Genomic DNA, 17970 nt, shown 5'->3' with positions numbered 1-17970 from the left:
GGATTACATTTCGCAATAAGGAACCAGTATTTCTGGTCAATTTCAGAAACAGCGCACGTGCCATTAGTTTCCCTACGCAGTTATGTGCTTTTATGGAAGAGCCAGAGACAGGCCCGCCAGAAGGGGGGGATACTGGGTCCCTGGTACCGGGGCCCGTGTTACCCATGACAAACCACTACGAAGTCACATGCAACCCTTGTTTCGTAAGAAAAAGGTACACATAACTCGTTTGCGGTGTCTGAAAATTTCCGCCTCTATGTTATTTTTTTTTAAAGGAGAACAAATTGACATCATTCCTTGAAATTTTTACAAAATTTTCTTCGCACAGAGAGGAAAAATCAAGAAAGTTTTAAAGAATTGCCGTTGAATAGTTTTCCGTTAAAAAAATAAAGTATGACAGGGAGTCTGCGACGTCGCAAACCGAGTTACGTGAATGCCGACTTACACCGTCGAAATTTTTTTAAATGAACAGAAAACTCAGGAAAAGTAATCAAGATGAGTGTAGGAACCGTTTTCGAGTTACGGGTGGGCAAAGGGATCAAACTTTGGCCTCACTTTTCGCTATTTTCTTGTTCAACTGATGTGTCTACGGTTGTGTTTAATTGAAAATGTCATAAACCCCAGTTCCTACGAATTTTTACACGCAAAATAGAGTTTTAACGTTAATGAGTCAATATATCGATCGGTTATATCGATTTTTTAAGATTTTTTACAGAATAAGGACGATTTTTTGGGATTGAAATTGTTCATTTTTGATTCGTGGATGACTAAATGCACCTGATATGACCCCCGGCTTTCGCTCCTTACGCGATCGGCTCCTTAGGCTCCTCCTCAGCTCCTTAGGGTTCAGGGGACTGACCCCACGTTCGGCTCCATAGGGTTCAAGGGGCTGACCCCCGCGTTCGGCTCCTTAGGGTTCAGGGGGCTGACCCCCGCGGTCGGCTCCTTAGTGTTCAGGGGGCTGACCCCCGCGGTCGGCTCCTTAGTGTTCAGGGGGCTGACCACCGCGTTCGGCTCCTTAGGGTTCAGGGGCTGACCCCCGCGTCCGGCTCCTTAGTGTTCAGGACTCTGACCCCCGCGTTCGGCTCCTTAGGGTTCAGGAGGCTGACCCCCACCTGTGGCTCCTTAGGGTTCAGGGGGCTGACCCCCGCGTCCGGCTCCTTAGGGTTCAGGGGGCTGAACCCCGCGTTCGGCTCCTTAGGGTTCAGAAGGCTGACCCCCGCGTTCGGCTCCTTAGTGTTCCGGACTCTGACCCCCGCGTTCGGCTCCTTAGGGTTCAGGAGGCTGACCCCCACCTGTGGCTTCTTAGGGTTCAGGGGGCTGACCCCCGCGTCCGGCTCCTTAGGGTTCAGGGGGCTGACCCCTGCGTCCGGCTCCTTAGGGTTCAGGGTTCTGACCCCCGCGTCCGGCTCCTTAGGGTTCAGGGGGCTGACCCCCGCGTTCGGCTCCTTAGGGTTCAGGGGGGCGGCCCTGCCGCCCGGAGTTTATCGAATGGCATTGCTGTTATTCGTACCCCGTTGTCTGAAGTCAATGATTCGCCTTCAAATGGCCGGGTATGCAAGATGACTGCCGTGACGCACGAATAGTGGTATCAGAATTTCGCATTAAGTTTACGCATTGATTTGAAGGCGCTCTTCTTTATCCTTTGTGAGTGGCCTCGTAGAATGATTTTGACCAAAAAGTTCATAATTTTGGGTTTTAAATCGAGCCGCATATTTTAAAAATGCCGAGGTATATGATTTTGAAGAAATAATTACATTGTTTTTCGTGTCTACGTCTTGATTCAAAGAAGAAACTGCTGGCGGCTGGATCAGATTGTGTATTTTAAGTCCCTTGGTTCGGTCATCGTATTTTGAAGCGAAACTGAAAGAGTCGCCGTTTACAAGATCGGAACTTTCTCAAAAGCGGTTGTGAATTTAAAATGTTTCGCACGGATAAAATGAGCTTTCTTTGGTTAACTGTGAATAATCATAATTGAAGAAAAAGTACTTTTTCCACTGGTCCATTAGGAAAGCGTAAAACTTGGATGGATGGAGCATCGATAACCAACTTAATCTTATCTGATAAGGATTTTTAAGGGTGCAACCCTTTTTTGAGTCCTGAAATGATCCAAAACCACCAACAAGTTTTAAACACGTATTGCAAAAATGCGTATCTCCTGATGAAGTGTAGAATATTAATACAAAAAAATGCGAATCTCGGCATTTCTGCCGTATTTTCTAACAGTTCGAGAAATTATTGATTCTGCTGATGGAGTTTGAAAAAACATCTTATTCTTGCTATCCTCAAGAATTTTTAACCCTTCTACTGACAATTAAGAGGAATGCAGACAGTTTTTTTACTCTCCTTGAAAATCGTATTTTCCGAGATTCGCACTTCTGCACTTTCACCATCGATAAAGTGCTTTAGTATTGTTTAATTGACATTTGCACAGGCAGTGATTGTGATTGTTCAGTCAGTAATTTTTTTTCTCATTAATTTCCTCACAAACATTCACAGGTGTATATGTTGCAGGCAATTAACATATGCCGGCAAATTGCAATCTCTTCGTGTTTAATCAAGAAATTAAATTGTTTTAAAGTGAAAAAACGAGATTGGAAGAAGGGATTATTATGCTTTGAATTCAAACATACGTTAGCCCCTTCTTCTTGGATACATGGTGCCAGCTAGCACATTCGCGAGTCCGTGAAATGTCATCAATAATCTGTGTTAGGTTCGGTTAAGCAACTAAACTAACTCCTCGGCAAAGCGGAGAGCATCGCTGGATTTGAAGGCGTAAAGAAATCTTTACTATATCGATGTTATCGTAATTACAATTTGACAAATTGACCCGCCGAGTGGATTTTCCAGTCGGTAAAGCTCCTCGAGTCCCTCGCAACGAGTTATCCGTTTAAAACGTTCCGGAGAAAGAGACAAAAAGTGGTCAGAAAAGCTAGTTTTGGACGAATTTTTGACTGATTCTTAGCTCAGGGAGCCTCGCCGAGTGTCGGGACCGTGCGGAATCAATTCTTCGCCTTCAACTACGTAGGATGCGACTGAAATCTCTAAATTTTTTTCTCAGTCCCAAATAGAGAAAAATCGACAGGGGTTACATGGACTAAATTTTTAGCATCAAAATCGAAAATTCGCTGATCGGGCAGAAACTACGCAAGGTCGCTTAGAAATGACCCGCTGAGTGCGATTTTCGAGTCCGGAAAGCTCCGCGAGTCCCTCGCTTAGAGCTATCTGCTAAAAACGCTCAAGAGAAAGGATCAAAAAGAGGTCAGAAATGCTCGTTTTTGACTGGTTCTCCGCTCGACAAAGTCAAAAGTTCGCCAATCGGACCGACACCAAGTAAGGTAACTTTTAATTGACCCGCTGAGTGCGATTTTTCAGTCGGAAACGGTCCGCGACTCCCTCGCTTCGAGCTATCCGCTGAAAACGCTCCAGAGAAAGAGTCAAAAAATGGTCGGAAATGCTCGTTTTTGACCAGTTTCTTACTGTTTCTCGGCTCAGGAAGCCTCGCCGAGAGTCGGGACCTTGCTTAATCGATTCTACGCTTCCAGCAACGTAGAATGCGACTGACATCTCGAATCTTTTTTCTCAGTCCAAAATCGAGTAAAATCAACAGGCAGAAAAACATACACACATAACCTAACATACATTCACTAAATTTTAAACGTCAAAATCGAAAGTTCACCGATTGAGCCAAAAGCAAATTATGCCGCTAGTAATTGACCCGCTGAGTGCGATTTTCCAGTCGGAAAAGCTCCGCGAGTCCCTCGCTTCGAGCTATCTGCTGAAAACGCTCGAGAGAAAGAGTAAAAATTGGGCTGAAAAGCTCGTGTTTGATCAGTTTTTGACTGTTTCTCGGCTCCGGAAGTCTCGGCGAAAGTCGGAACCGTGCGGAAGCGAATCTCTGCCTCCAAATACGTAGGATGCGACTGAAATCTCGAATTTTTTCTTTCAGTCCGAAATTGAGGAAAATCGACAGGCGTTACGTGAACTAAATTTTTAGCGTCAAAATCGAAAGTTCGCCGAACGAGCCGAAAGCAAGATTGGCCGCTTGGAAATGACCCGCTGAGTGCGATTTTCTAGTCGGAAAAGCTCCGCAAGTCCCTCGCTTTGAGCTATCCGCTGAAAACGGTCCAGAGAAAGAGTCAAAAGTTGGTCTGAAAAACTCGTTTTGACCAGTTTTTGACAGTTTCTTGGCTCAGGAAGTCCCGCCAACAGTCGGGACCGTGCGGAATCGATTTTACTCCTCCAAATACGTAGGATGCGACTGAAATCTCGAAATTTTTTCTTAGTCCAAAAAAGAGAAAAATCGACATATGGGCTCGACTAAATTTTTCGGGTCAAAGGCGAAGTTCGCGGATCGGGCCGAAACCAGGCAAGCTCGCTTGGAATTGACCCGCTGAGTGCGATTTTCCAGTCGGAAAAGCTCCACGAGTACCTCTCTTCGAGTTATCCGCTTAAAACGCTCTAGAGAACGAGTCAAAAAGTGTCAATCAATCCGTAAACTTAATGTAAAATTCTGATACCACTATTCGCGCGTCAAGGCAGTCATTTTGCATACCCGGCCATTTGAAGGCGTCTCGTTGACTTCAGGCAAACTGGTCAAAAACGAGTGTTTCTGGCCACTTTTTGAGTTTTTCTCTGGATTGTCTTCCGCGGATAGCTCGAAGCGAGGGACTCGAGATTTCAGTCGCTTTCTACGTAGTTGGAGGCGTAGAATCGATTCCGCACGGTCCCGACTCTTGGCGAGGCTTCCTGAGCCGAAAAACAGTCAAAAACCGGTAAAAAACGAGCTTTTTCCACCAGTTTTTGACTGTTTCTCTCGAGCGTTTTCAACAGAAAGCTCGAAGCGTGTGTCTCGCGGAACTTTTCCGACAGGAAAATCTTATTCAGCGGGGCAATTCCAAGCGAGCTTACTTGGTTTCGCCCCGTTTGGCTAACTTTCAATTTTGACCCGAAATATTTCGTCTAACTTTCGATTATGACGCTAAAAAATTTAGTCAATGTAACCCCTGTAGATTTTTCTCCATTTGGGACTGAGAAAAAAATTTCGAGATATCAGTCGCATCCTACGTAGTTGGAGGCGTAGAATCAATTCCACACGATCTTGACTCTCGGCGAGGCTCCCTGAGCCGAGAAACATTCAGAAACTGGTCAAAAACGAGAATTTCTGACTCCTTTTTGAATCTTTCTCTGGAGCGTTTTCAGCGGATAGCTCGAAGCGAGGGACTCGCGGAGCTTTTCCGACTCGAAAATCGAACGCAGCGGGTCAATTCCAAGCGAGCTCAGTCAACGTCACGAGATAATTGATAGGCTTGGAGGACAAGGCGCACAAATGCAGTTTCTGCTATTTCGAGAAATACGTGTTTAAAGTTTCGAAATTATAGATGGATCCTTATGGCGTAATAAAAGTTCAAACTGACATTTTGATGCTTAAAAATTGGGATTTGGGAGCGAATTTTTCACGGAATTTCATCAAGACTAGTTTTACTTGAAATTAAAACTATCTCAATTTTTTTTAAGAACTGCCTTTATGCGCCTTGTTATCTCTGAAATATTTATCAGTGTAGAAGTCGTGGGAGTCAGCAATCGCCGGCAATTTGCAAGCTCCGTACTTGTCAATTCGTCAAATTGTAATTACGATAACATCGATATAGTAAAGATTTCTTTACGCTTTCAAATCCAGCGATAGTCTCCGCTTTGCCAAGGAGTTAGTTTAGTTGCTTAACCGAACCTAACACAGATTATTGATGACATTTCACGGACTCGCGAATGTGCTAGCTGGCACCATGTATCCAAGAAGAAGGGGCTAACGTATGTTTGAATTCAAAGCATAATAATCCCTACTTCCAATCTCGTTTTTTCACTTTAAAACAATTTAATTTCTTGATTAAACACGAAGAGATTGCAATTTGCCGGCATATGCTAATTGCCTGCAACATATACACCTGTGAATGTTTGTGAGGAAATTAATGAGAAAAAAAATTACTGACTGAACAATCACAATCACTGCCTGTGCAAATGTCAATTAAACAATACTAAAGCACTTTATCGATGGTGAAAGTGCAGAAGTGCGAATCTCAGAAAATACGATTTTCAAGGAGAGTAAAAAAACTGTCTGCATTCCTCTTAATTGTCGGTAGAAGGGTAAAAATTCTTGAGGATAGCAAGAATAAGATGTTTTTTCAAACTCCATCAGCAGAATCAATAATTTCTCGAACTGTTAGAAAATACGGCAGAAATGCCGAGATTCGTATTTTTTTGGTATTAATTTTCTACACTTCATCAGGAGATACGCATTTTTGCAATATGTGTTTAAAACTTGTTGGTGGTTTTGGATCATTTCAGGACTCAAAAAAGGGTTGCACCCTTAAAAATCCTTATCAGATAAGATTAAGTTGGTTATCGATGCTCCATCCATCCAAGTTTTACGCTTTCCTAATGGACCAGTGGAAAAAGTACCTATCTTCAATTCTGATTATTCACAGTTAATCAAAGAAAGCTCATTTTATCCGTGCGAAACATTTTAAATTCACAACCGCTTTTGAGGAAGTTCCGATCTTGTAAACGGCGACTCTTTCAGTTTCGCTTCAAAATACGATGACCGAACCAAGGGACTTAAAATACACAATCTGATCCAGCCGCCGGCAGTTTCTTCTTTGAATTAAGACAATCATAATCACTGCCTGTGAAAATGTTAATTAAACGATACTAAAGCACTTTATAGATGGTGAAAGTGCAGAAGTGTGAATCTCGGAAAACACGATTTTCCAGGAGAGTAAATAACTGTCTGCATTCCTCTTTATTGTCGGTAGAAGGTATCAACCTTCTACCCTTCTTATTAATAATTCTTGAGGATGGCAATAATAAGATGTTTTTTCAAACTCCATCAGCAGTTTCAATAATTTCTCGAACCGTTAGAAAATACGGCAGAAATGCCGAGATTCGCGTTTTAGCATTAAGAATCGACCCTTCATGAGTAGATTCGCATTTTTGCACTTAGTGTTTTAAACTTGTTGGTGGATTTGGATCATTTAAAGCCGGAAAAATGGGTTTCACACATAAATTTCCTTATCAGATAAGATTTAGTTGGTCATCGATGCTCCATTAATCCATGCTTTACGCTCTCCTAATGGACCAGTGGACAAAGTACTTTTTCTTCAATTATGATTATTCACAGTTGGTCAAAGAAAACTCATTTTATCCGTGCGGAACTATTTAAATTCACGACCGCTTTTGAGTGAGTTGCGATCTTGTAAACGGCGACTCTTTCAGTTTCACTTCAGAATACGATGACCGAACCAAGGGACTTCAAATACACAATCTGATCCGGCCGCCTGCGCTCTCTTCATTTAAAAAGGACGTAGATACCAAAAACAATCTTAATACTATTTCAAAATAATATTCCTCGGCATTTTCCCAATATGCAACTCGATTTAAACACCCAAAATTATGAACTTTTTGGTTAACATCATTGTACAAGGCCACTCATAATAGATACAGAAGAGCGCCTTCAAATCAAGCCGTAAACTTAATGTAAAATTCTGATACCACTATTCGCGCGTCACGGCAGTCATTTTGCATACCCGGCCATTTGAAGGCGTCTCGTTGACTTCAGGCATACTGGTCAAAAACGATTGTGTTTCTGGCCACTTTTTGAGTTTTTCTCTGGATCGTCTTCCGCGGATAGCTCGAAGCGAGGGACTCGAGATTTCAGTCGCTTTCTACGTAGTTGGAGGCGTAGAATCGATTCCGCACGGTCCCGACTCTTGGCGAGGCTTCCTGAGCCGAGAAACAGTCAAAAACCGGTAAAAAACGAGTTTTTTTCACCAGTTTTTGACTCTTTCTCTCGAGCGTTTTCAACAGAAAGCTCGAAGCGTGTGTCTCGCGGAACTTTTCCGACAGGAAAATCTTATTCAGCGGGGCAACTCCAAGCGAGCTTACTTGGTTTCGCCCCGTTTGGCTAACTTTCAATTTTGACCCGAAATATTTCGTCTAACTTTCGATTTTGACGCTAAAAAATTTAGTCAATGTAACCCCTGTAGATTTTTCTCCATTTGGGACTGAGAAAAAAATTTCGAGATATCAGTCGCATCCTACGTAGTTGGAGGCGTAGAATCAATTCCACACAATCTTGACTCTCGGCGAGGCTCCCTGAGCCGAGAAACATTCAGAAACTGGTCAAAAACGAGAATTTCTGACTCATTTTTGAATCTTTCTCTGGAGCGTTTTCAGCGGATAGCTCGAAGCGAGGGAGTCGCGGACCTTTTCCGACTCGAAAATCGCACTCAGCGGGTCAATTCCAAGTTACCTTACTTGGTGTCGGTCCGATTGGCGAACTTTTGATTTTGTCCAGCCGTGAACCAGTCAAAAACAGGTGAAAAACGAGCATTTCTGACCACTTTATGAACCTTTCTTTGGAGCGTTTTCAGCAGATATAGCTCTAGGCGAGGGACTCGCGGAGCTTTCCGGACTCGAAAATTGCACTCAGCGGGTCAATTCCAAGCGAGCTTACTTGGTTCCGACCCGATCGGCTATTTATCGATTTTGACGCTAAAAATTTAGTCCATGTAATCCCTGTCGATTTTTCCCGATTTGGGACTGAGAAAAACATTGCAAGATTTCAGTCGCATCCTATGAAGTTAGAGGCGTAGAATCGATTCCGCACAGTTTTGGTTCTCTGCGAGCCTTCCTTAGCCGAAAAACAGTAAAAAACGAGCTTTTCTAACCAATTTTTGACTCTTTCTCTGGAGCGTTTTCAGCGGACAGCCCAAAGCGAGGGACTCGCGGAGCTTTTCAGACTGGAGACCCGCACTTAGCGGATCAATTCCAAGCGAGCCTCCTTGGTTTCAGCCTGATAGGCGAACTTTCGATTTGGACCCCGAAAATTTAGTCCGTGGTTCGTACCCCTGTAGATTTTTCTCGATTTGGGACTGAGAAAAAAATTTCGAGATTTCAGTCGCATCCTATGGAGTTGGAGGCGTAGAATCGATTCCGCACAGTCTTGGCTCTCTGCGAGGCTTCCTGAGCCATAGAATAGTCAAAAAGTGGTCAAAAACGACCACTACAAAAAGTAGTTTTGCTTGGAATTGAAACTGGCGTTACATGGACTAAATTTTTAGCGTCAAAATCGAAAGTTCGCCGAGAGTCGAGACCGTGCGGAATCGATTCTACGCCTCCAAATACATAGGATGCGACTGATATCTCGAATTTTTTTTCTCACTCCAAAATCGAGGAAAATCGACAGGCGTTACATGGACTTAATTTTTAGCGTGAAAATCGAAAGTTCGCCGATCGAGCCGAAAGCAAGCTTGGCCGCTTGGAAATAACCCGCTAAGTGCGATTTTCCAGTCGGGAAAGCTCCGCGAGTCCCTCCCTTCGAGCTATCCGCTGAAAACGCTTCAGAGAAAGAGTCAAAAATTGGTCTGAAAAGATCGTTTTTGACCAGTTTTTGACTGTTTCTCGGCTCAGGAAGTCAGGCCGAGAGTCGGGACCATGCGGAATCGATTCAACGCCTCCATATATTTAGGATGCGACTGAAATCTCAATTTTTTTTTTCTCAGTCCAAAATCGCTTCGAGCTATCCGCTGAAAACGCTCCAGAGAAAGAGTCAAAAGTTCGTCTGAAAAGCTCGTTTTTGACCAGTTTTTGACTGTATCTCGGCTCAGGTAGTCTCGCCGAAAGTCGGGACCGTGCGGAATCGATTCTACGCCTCCAAAAAATTAGGGTGCGACTGAAATCTCGAATTTTTTCCTCACTCCAAAATCTAGGAAAATCGACGAGGGTTACATGGAGTAAATTATTATTGGTAATAAATTATTGGTTCTAGTCAAAGGTCTACATCATTTAACTCCATCAGATAGTATCATCAACAGCCTTAAAAATCTTGGTTTTAAACCTATTTCAGCCACATCGAATCTCAAGCGTATTGTTGAGTATCCTGAGTCCACAACATCTGATAAATCCAAAACTGTAGACAAAGAGACTAGTGAACAACCTAACACTTCTACTAAACCATCTGTCAACTCTGATGTGCGGGCGGAAAACAGCGGAGGTGGCGAGGATAACGCAGGTAAAACTGGGGAAGGTACGGATACAACCGTCACCCCCCCAGTTATTAAGTATGTACCACTCAATACTTTTACTATCAGCTTTGATCATTCTGACAAAATTGAGAAAATTTATGAGATTAAGGTAATTGCGAATTCTCGAGTCACGGTGGAACCAACACCAGCAAATCCCCCCTATCACCTATTCAGTGCACCAGGTGCCAATCGTTCAATCATTCTGCGAACTTCTGTTTTTACCCCCCGCGCTGCGTAAAGTGCAGTGGAGAGCACCTATCCTCTCAATGTGAGAAACCTAAATATTTTAACGATCCTATATGCGCAAATTGCGGAAAAAATCATCCAGCCAGTTACAGAGGCTGTATAGTAGCTAAAACTGTCGCTGAACAAAGAAGAGAACTATTTAAAAAGATCGAGGAAAAAAGGGCAGCTAGAACTGGACAACAAGTCCCTCCAGCTGCAACCACATTGAGGAAGGGCGTATCCTTTAGAGACGCCTTTAATTCAAAAAGAGAATTTCCGCACTTAAGAAACCAAAAAATCGATTCAACCCCACAAAATTCACAGAATGTCAACACTCCGTCCAACGATCCCTCAAATGTTCCCACAAACCCATTACAAAATGACAAATCAAATGAAATTCTTGCTATGATGAGTGAAATTTTATCTTCTATCCACGACCTGTCTCAAAGAGTAATAACATTAGAAAACAAAACTTTGACTAATCCGAGTAGCTCTGTTGCAAATAAAAGAAGATGAGTGATCGTCCTCTTAAATTAGCTTGTTTTAACTGTAATAGTGTTAACCTTAGATCTAATGAAATACACCGCTATCTTCATGATAGAGATATCGATATTATGCTGCTCACGGAAACACACCTCGCCAGTGGCATTTCATATCGTGGGAGGCCCAAAGGCTACGAATTTTTCAGGGCAGACCACCCTAGCGACTCCTGCAGGGGAGGAACAGGGCTACTGATCAGGAGATCAGTAAAATTTTACTACGACCCCAATTTGGACGTCTCGACGGACAACATCCAGGCGGTGGGGGTGAGCGTCTCTACCAAATCGGGGGAGATTTTCATTGCCTCCGTCTACTGTCCTCCGAACGAGACTACTAAGAGGGAGGAGTTTGCTGATCTCTTCGAGAAGCTGCCTAAAAGATTTATCCTTGCAGGGGACTTCAACGCAAAGTCCCTTGCGTTTGGATGCAGGGCCCCTAACCCCAGGGGTAAGGAGCTCCTGCAGGCTATCAACGACATTCATGCCAATGTCGTCACCGATGGGTTTCCCACATATTACCCAAAAGACCACAACAGAAAGCCGGACCTTCTCGACTTTTTTATTTCCCGTAATGTTTCAAGGAACTATCTTGCTGTTGGATCAGAAATTGAGATGAACTCTGACCACATACCCATCAAACTGGCTATTTATCAGTCAGTAATTCTGAAAAGACGTAACAAAATCACTAACGCAAAAACAGATTGGGACCTCTTTAGATCCATCCTAAATGAGGAAATTAACATTAACCCTATTGTTTCCATCTCTGAGTTAGAGGAAGAATCCAAGAACGTAGCGGAGGCGATCATATCCGCGGCGACTAGGGCTTCACCGATTATTAAGTACACAAATACTCAATTAAATTTACCTCCTGAACTCAGGAACTTAATTACAGAGAGACGAAGAGCGAGAGCAAAATTCCAAAAAAGCAGGTTTTATAAAGACAGGCAGCATTTTGAGAAAATTAACAGGATAACCACAACGAAAATCTCCGAGTTCAGGGAAGAACAGAATTTTAATTACTTGAAAGAACTTACTCCAACACCCACCACTGATTATTCTCTGTGGAAAGCCACAAAGTACCTTAAAAAATCAGTAGGTTTTTCACAACCTTTGAAAAAACCTGACGGCCAATGGACCAAGACTCATCAGGAGAAAACTGACGAGTTTTGCCGCCACTTATCGGAAGTATTTAAACCGCATGAACATATCATCTCTGATATTGACATAGAAGCCGAAAAAGCTAAAATTATCCCTTCCCCTCCTGAAGAAATCGGTAAAGTCTCAACAACGGAAGTCGCAGATACGATTAAATATAAGGTAAAAGTCAAGAAGTCGCCAGGATTGGATGAAGTCACTGGTGACATGCTTAAGAATCTCCCGAAAAAAGCTATCAGGAAGATAGCGGATATATACAATGCAATTTTTAAATTTCAATTTTTTCCCTCAACCTGGAAGATGGGGGAGGTCATACTTATCCACAAAAAGGGTAAGCCCGGGCACCTGGCTTCATCACACAGGCCTATCACCCTCTTGTCAATATTGGGAAAAATTTTTGAAAGGCTTCTTCTCAATCGCCTTATGCCCATTATTGATGAGAGGAAGATATTGCCTAAGCACCAGTTCGGCTTCAGGAAGAGGCACTCCACTGTGGAGCAAATCCACAGAATTACTAATCTTGTTGAAAATTGTTTCGAGCATAAAATGATCTGTTCAGTCGCCCTTCTCGACATAGCTAAAGCTTTCGATAAGGTCTGGCTGGCCGGGCTAGCGTTTAAATTGCTCAAATTATTGCCAATTAATTATTACATCCTACTAACTTCGTATCTTTATGGTAGATCTTTTCGGGTCAGACATGAAGATACGTACTCTAAATTCATGCCAATTGAGGCTTCAGTACCCCAAGGTTCATGTTTGGGACCTGTGTTATTTTTACTTTACATGTACGACTTGCCCAAAGTGAAAGGTACACGTGTCTCGACATTTGCCGATGACACTGGTATCTCAACTTTCGGATCAAACGCTAGAACGGTGGGCCAGACTCTTCAAAGGGGACTGGACAGAACTTCAAAATATTGCAGGCGCTGGAAAACAATGGTAAATAGTACCAAGTCCCAGCACTGCACATTCGGAAAAATTAAATTTCCTAGCATTAAAGTTAAACTTGACGGGGAAATTATCCCCTCAGTAAAATCTGCCAACTACCTGGGTGTGAGGCTTGATTCGAACTTAACGTTCGGTCCTCACATCCAGGCTAAAAGAAAGCAGATCCTAAGCAAATACAAATCTATGTGGTGGCTTTTTAAGCCGGGCAGTGGATTGTCTCTTCGCAATAAAATCTTACTTTACAATATGATACTGAAGCCGGTCTGGACCTATGGATGCCAGTTGTGGGGGTGCGCCGCCAGGACAAACATTCAAAGGATTCAGTCCGTACAAAGCAACATCCTCCGAGGGCTTACCGGGATCCATTGGGACGACTACGTCAAGAATGACGTAATTCACCGGATTCTCGGTATCCCCTCGGTGGTTGAAACTATTCAAAAATTGTCCTTGCGGTACGCCCAAAGGCTCTCCAATCACCCTAATAGCGAAGCAGCAGATCTTGTCTACAAATACAAAGCTGGTCTAAGACGCCTCAAACGGCGAAAGCCGTTTGATTGCGTCGCGGACCAACTAGATCAAATTATCGATGTTAATGTGTAATAACTTCGCCTCCCGGATTTTCCAGGGAGATGATTCACCTTTTCTCAAAAGACAAACCACTATTTATTTACGGTGCAATTCTCTTAATTTGTCTTCTTTCAACATGTGTTTTCTGCGGGGCGCTCGCGGGGCGGCGTCGCGGGGTGCTGGGAGCTCACCACACGTAAACGCGTGAGGAGTTTCCTACTACCCGGGCGCCGGGTCGCGGGGCGCAACGCGAAACGACTTCATTACAGCCGCTTTCCGCATCATCGTCCGCATTCCGCCCGAACATCTGAGGTAATTTGTCAAAAATGAATTGATGCCAAATTTCTTTTTAAGTATTTGTTATTTTGATGAAAAGCCATTAAGAATAATTTTAACCTCCATTTTGTGTACCTTCTACATATTTACCCCCAAAAGACAGTCGTTATACCCCCTTGTTTATATCTTCATCTAGTCACATTCATAGAAATTTTTGGTAAAAGACTCTTGTAATTTTCCAAATAATAACACCATTTGGCACACATCGCATCTCAACGCACCGCTCTAACATCGAGCATCTCTAATCTTAACGTCTCCTATCACTTGTACTGATTGTGTCTGACTCTCGACTGTCACTCGTGCATTATCATTGCATTATGCACCTATTTCTCTATTAATTATTAATTAATATCTTATTGTTTTATAGCGGGGACGGGGGGCATAATAATTAAGATCCAAATATTTATCACAAATATCTATACTTTATTTAGCATGTATACATATGTATATATTTTGCACCAAATATCTCAATCGTAATGTACAGCACCTGTACATTCTGTAATCTAGATAGGGCCGGTGTCGTACCAGCCTACCCATTATTGTAAAAGTATTCTTAGTTCCTAGTTATAAGAAATAGAGTTAATACCATGTAGTCCTCTATTCTTTCAATAAAGAAAAAAAAAAAAAAAAAAAAATTATTAGGGTCAAAATCGAAAGTTCAAGGATCCGGCTGAAACCAAGAAAGCTCGCTTGGAATTGACCCGCTGAGTTCGATTTTCGAGTTGGCAAAGTTCCGCGAGTCCCTCACTTCGAGCTATCCGCTGAAAACGCTCTACTAAATTTTTAGCGTCAAAATCGAAAGTTCACCGATCGAGCCGAAAGCAAGTTAGGCCGCTTGGAAATGACCCTGAGTAGGATTTTCCAGTCAGAGGAGCTCCGCGAGTCCCGCGCTTCGAGCTATCCGCTGAACACGCTCCAGAGAAGGAGTCAAAAATTGGTCTGAAAAGCTCGTGTTTGACCAGCTTTTGACCGTTTTTCGGCTCAGGAAGTCTCGCCGAGAGTCGGGACCGTGCGGAATCGATTCTACGCCTCCAACTACGTAGAAAGCGACTGAAATCTCGAGATTTTTCCCACCGTCCAAAATCGAGGAAAATTGACTGGGGTTCCATGGAGTAAATTTTCAGCGTCAAAATCGGAAGTTCAAAAATACGGCCGAAACCAAGCAAGTTTGCTTGGAATTGACCCACTGAGTGCGATTTTCCAGTCGGAAAAGCTCCGCGAGTCCCTCGCTTCGACCTATCCGCTGAAAACGCTCCAGAGAAAGAGTCAAAATTTCGTCTGAAAAGCTCGTTTTTGACCAGTTTTTGACTGTTTCTAGGCTCAGAAAGTCTCGCCGAGAGTCGAGACCGTGCGGAATAAATTCTACGCCTCCAAATAATTAGGATACAACTGAAATCTCGAATTTTTTTTCACAGTCCAAAATCTAGGAAAATCGACAGGCGTTACATGGACTAAATTTTCAGCTTCAAAATCGAAATTTCGCCGATCGAGCCGAAAGCAAGTTAGGCCGCTTAGATATGACCCGCTGCGTGCGATTTTCCAATCGGCAAAGCTCCGCGAGTCCCGCGCTTCGAGCTATCCGCTGAAAACGCTCCAGAGACTGAGTCAAAAATTGGTCTGAAAAACTCGTTTTTGACCAGTTTTTGACAGTTTCTTGGCTCAGGAAGTCCCGCCAACAGTCGGGACCGTGCAGAATCGATTCTACTCCTCCAAATACGTAGGATGCGACTGAAATCTCGAAATTTTTTCTCAGTCAAAAAAAGAGAAAAATCGACATATGGGTTACATCGACTAAATTTTTCGGGTCAAAGGCGAAAGTTCGCGGATCGGGCCGAAACCAACTAAGCTCGCTTGGAATTGACCCGCGGAGTGGGATTTTCTAGTCGGTTCCAGAGGGGGAAAGCTATTTTTGTATCAAGCTCTTTTAGTCCATGAAACCCCAGTCGATTTTTCCCGATTCATTCCGATGAAAGAAAATAATCCGAGATTAGTATCAAATCCCATGTATGTACTTGGAGGCGTAGAATCGATTCCGCGTGGTCCCGAGGCTCGCCGGAGCTTCCTGAACCGAGAAACAGTAAAGAACGAGTGTTAATTTCTTGACGTTTCGGGCATGGTCGAACATGGTTTTTTTTCTGAATCCGTTTTTTTTATACCTAAATTTGAAAATTTGCAAAATTTGCCGCCCCCTAAAATGCCGCCATGGGCCGCGGCCCATGGCGCCTTGATACAACTCTACAACCTCGACGGATGTCCGTATTGCGTTCAAATAATTGAAGGCGTTTTGACCTCCACGGCATGATACATGTAGTTGATTCGATCGACAAACGCGTTGGTCTGCGGTGACGGGGACTTGATGAATTTTTATAAACTTCATATCCGTATCAAGGTCCGTATCGCAGCGACTGAACTGCGAAACTACGTATCTCCATTGCGGCGTTTCAAAATTTCCGTCCTTAATTCATCTCTTCCATGAGAAACAATCCAAATTTACAACTTTAAATTTTGAACCAAATCTTCTGCTATCGAATACGAAAAATCATGGAGAATTTAAGTTTTATGTTGACCAGCTTCTCGAAAGAAAAATAAAATTTCTAAAGAAGTCTGCAACGTCGCAAAAGGAGAAACGTCGTCTCTCAGTTTGCCCAAAAATACGTATGTATAAAATTGAAGGCACTATGACTGGCCCCTCTCAACTGATATTCGTATGTAACGATAAACAATGTGACGCGTTTGCCACGGCGCCTTGATACAACTATACAACCTCGACGGATGTCCGTATTGCGTTCAAAAAATTGAAGGCGTTTTGACCTCCTCGGCATGATACCTGTAGTTGATTCGATCGACAAACGCGTTGGTCGGCGGTGATGGGGACTTGATGCATTTTTTTAAACTTGATGGATGTCCGTATCGCACCGACTAGTCGGGGACCGGGACGGTCGAGCCGGTACCACCCGCGCACGGATCGTCCCTGCGCTTCGCGGTGAATTTTGACGCAAAGAAAAGGCCTACGGAATTATAGATGGTGAATGAGCAATTTGTATAAACCATGCCATAATGTCCTGTATTGAAAAAATCTCAATAGACCTCCTTGCAATTCTGAAACTCCTTTCCCAAGATTCTCTCTCTTAAAAATAGCCACAGGTAAGTGCATTATGATATTGACAATAATACAACGAAAGACTTTAGACAGACTTAGAAGTATATAAAAAACACAAAATCATCTCTGTTGAAACCTGACTACCTTATAACTCTTAGGAGTAAATGCATGACAAGGTCAATGTCATGATGGAAAAATGTCCTTTTCATTTAAATACATCTAATTTAAGCACTACAACACAAGTTTCCTTATTGAAACTTTGTGTGGAATATGATGGGGACATTGAAATGTTCTGAATCCAAGTCTTTAAAATATGAAAACGGCATCTTCTGTATTTATTTATTCACTTATTCGTTCATTCATTCATTCATTCATTCAAACCTTCACCTATTGCTCGTCAAAATACCGAAGTCTAAGTATTTGAGGCAAATGGGATACTGAAATAATTTTTGACGCAGGTAAGGGACCTAAGTCCCGAGAGGTAAAATTTTTGGGATTTTTTTTTCAAGTTGGGTCAAAAAATTGTGATTTGCATTATGAATAAAATAATCTAGAGTCGTTGAGGACATGTTTTGACTGTTACAAGGGATTCAATTCATTTCTGTGACATTGCAGGGCTTAAAATCCAGCCAGTATATTTGGAGATAAAAATCAAGTATTGTTCATGTCACCACTCATCAATGGTGCCATCTGACTGCATGCATTAGCCTGTCAAGTGGTGCTGATTCACAGCTAATCAGAGATTGACATTTGTCTCGGCAGACAATGAGTCTGTTCTAAAATTGCATCATAATCGAGTGATTTTGTCTTTTAGACATAGTAAATTGGTATTATATACAAATAGCACGATCTATTTCAACTTAGAACATTGCACCTTTGGCTTGCTACTGCAGTTAAAACCTATCAGAATTTAAGAACATTATTTTTGGCAATCACTTTATTCCTTCTTCAACACCATTGTTTTTTCTTTTTCTTTTTGGAGGGGGGGGGGGGTGAGAAATTAAAAACTTAATCAGAGGAG

The sequence above is a fragment of the Bemisia tabaci genome, chromosome 7, assembly GCF_918797505.1.
Source record: "Bemisia tabaci chromosome 7, PGI_BMITA_v3".
NCBI classification, from domain to species: domain Eukaryota; kingdom Metazoa; phylum Arthropoda; class Insecta; order Hemiptera; family Aleyrodidae; genus Bemisia; species Bemisia tabaci.
The sequence above is the reverse complement of the archived record's forward strand: the minus strand, read 5'-3'. Positions refer to the sequence as shown.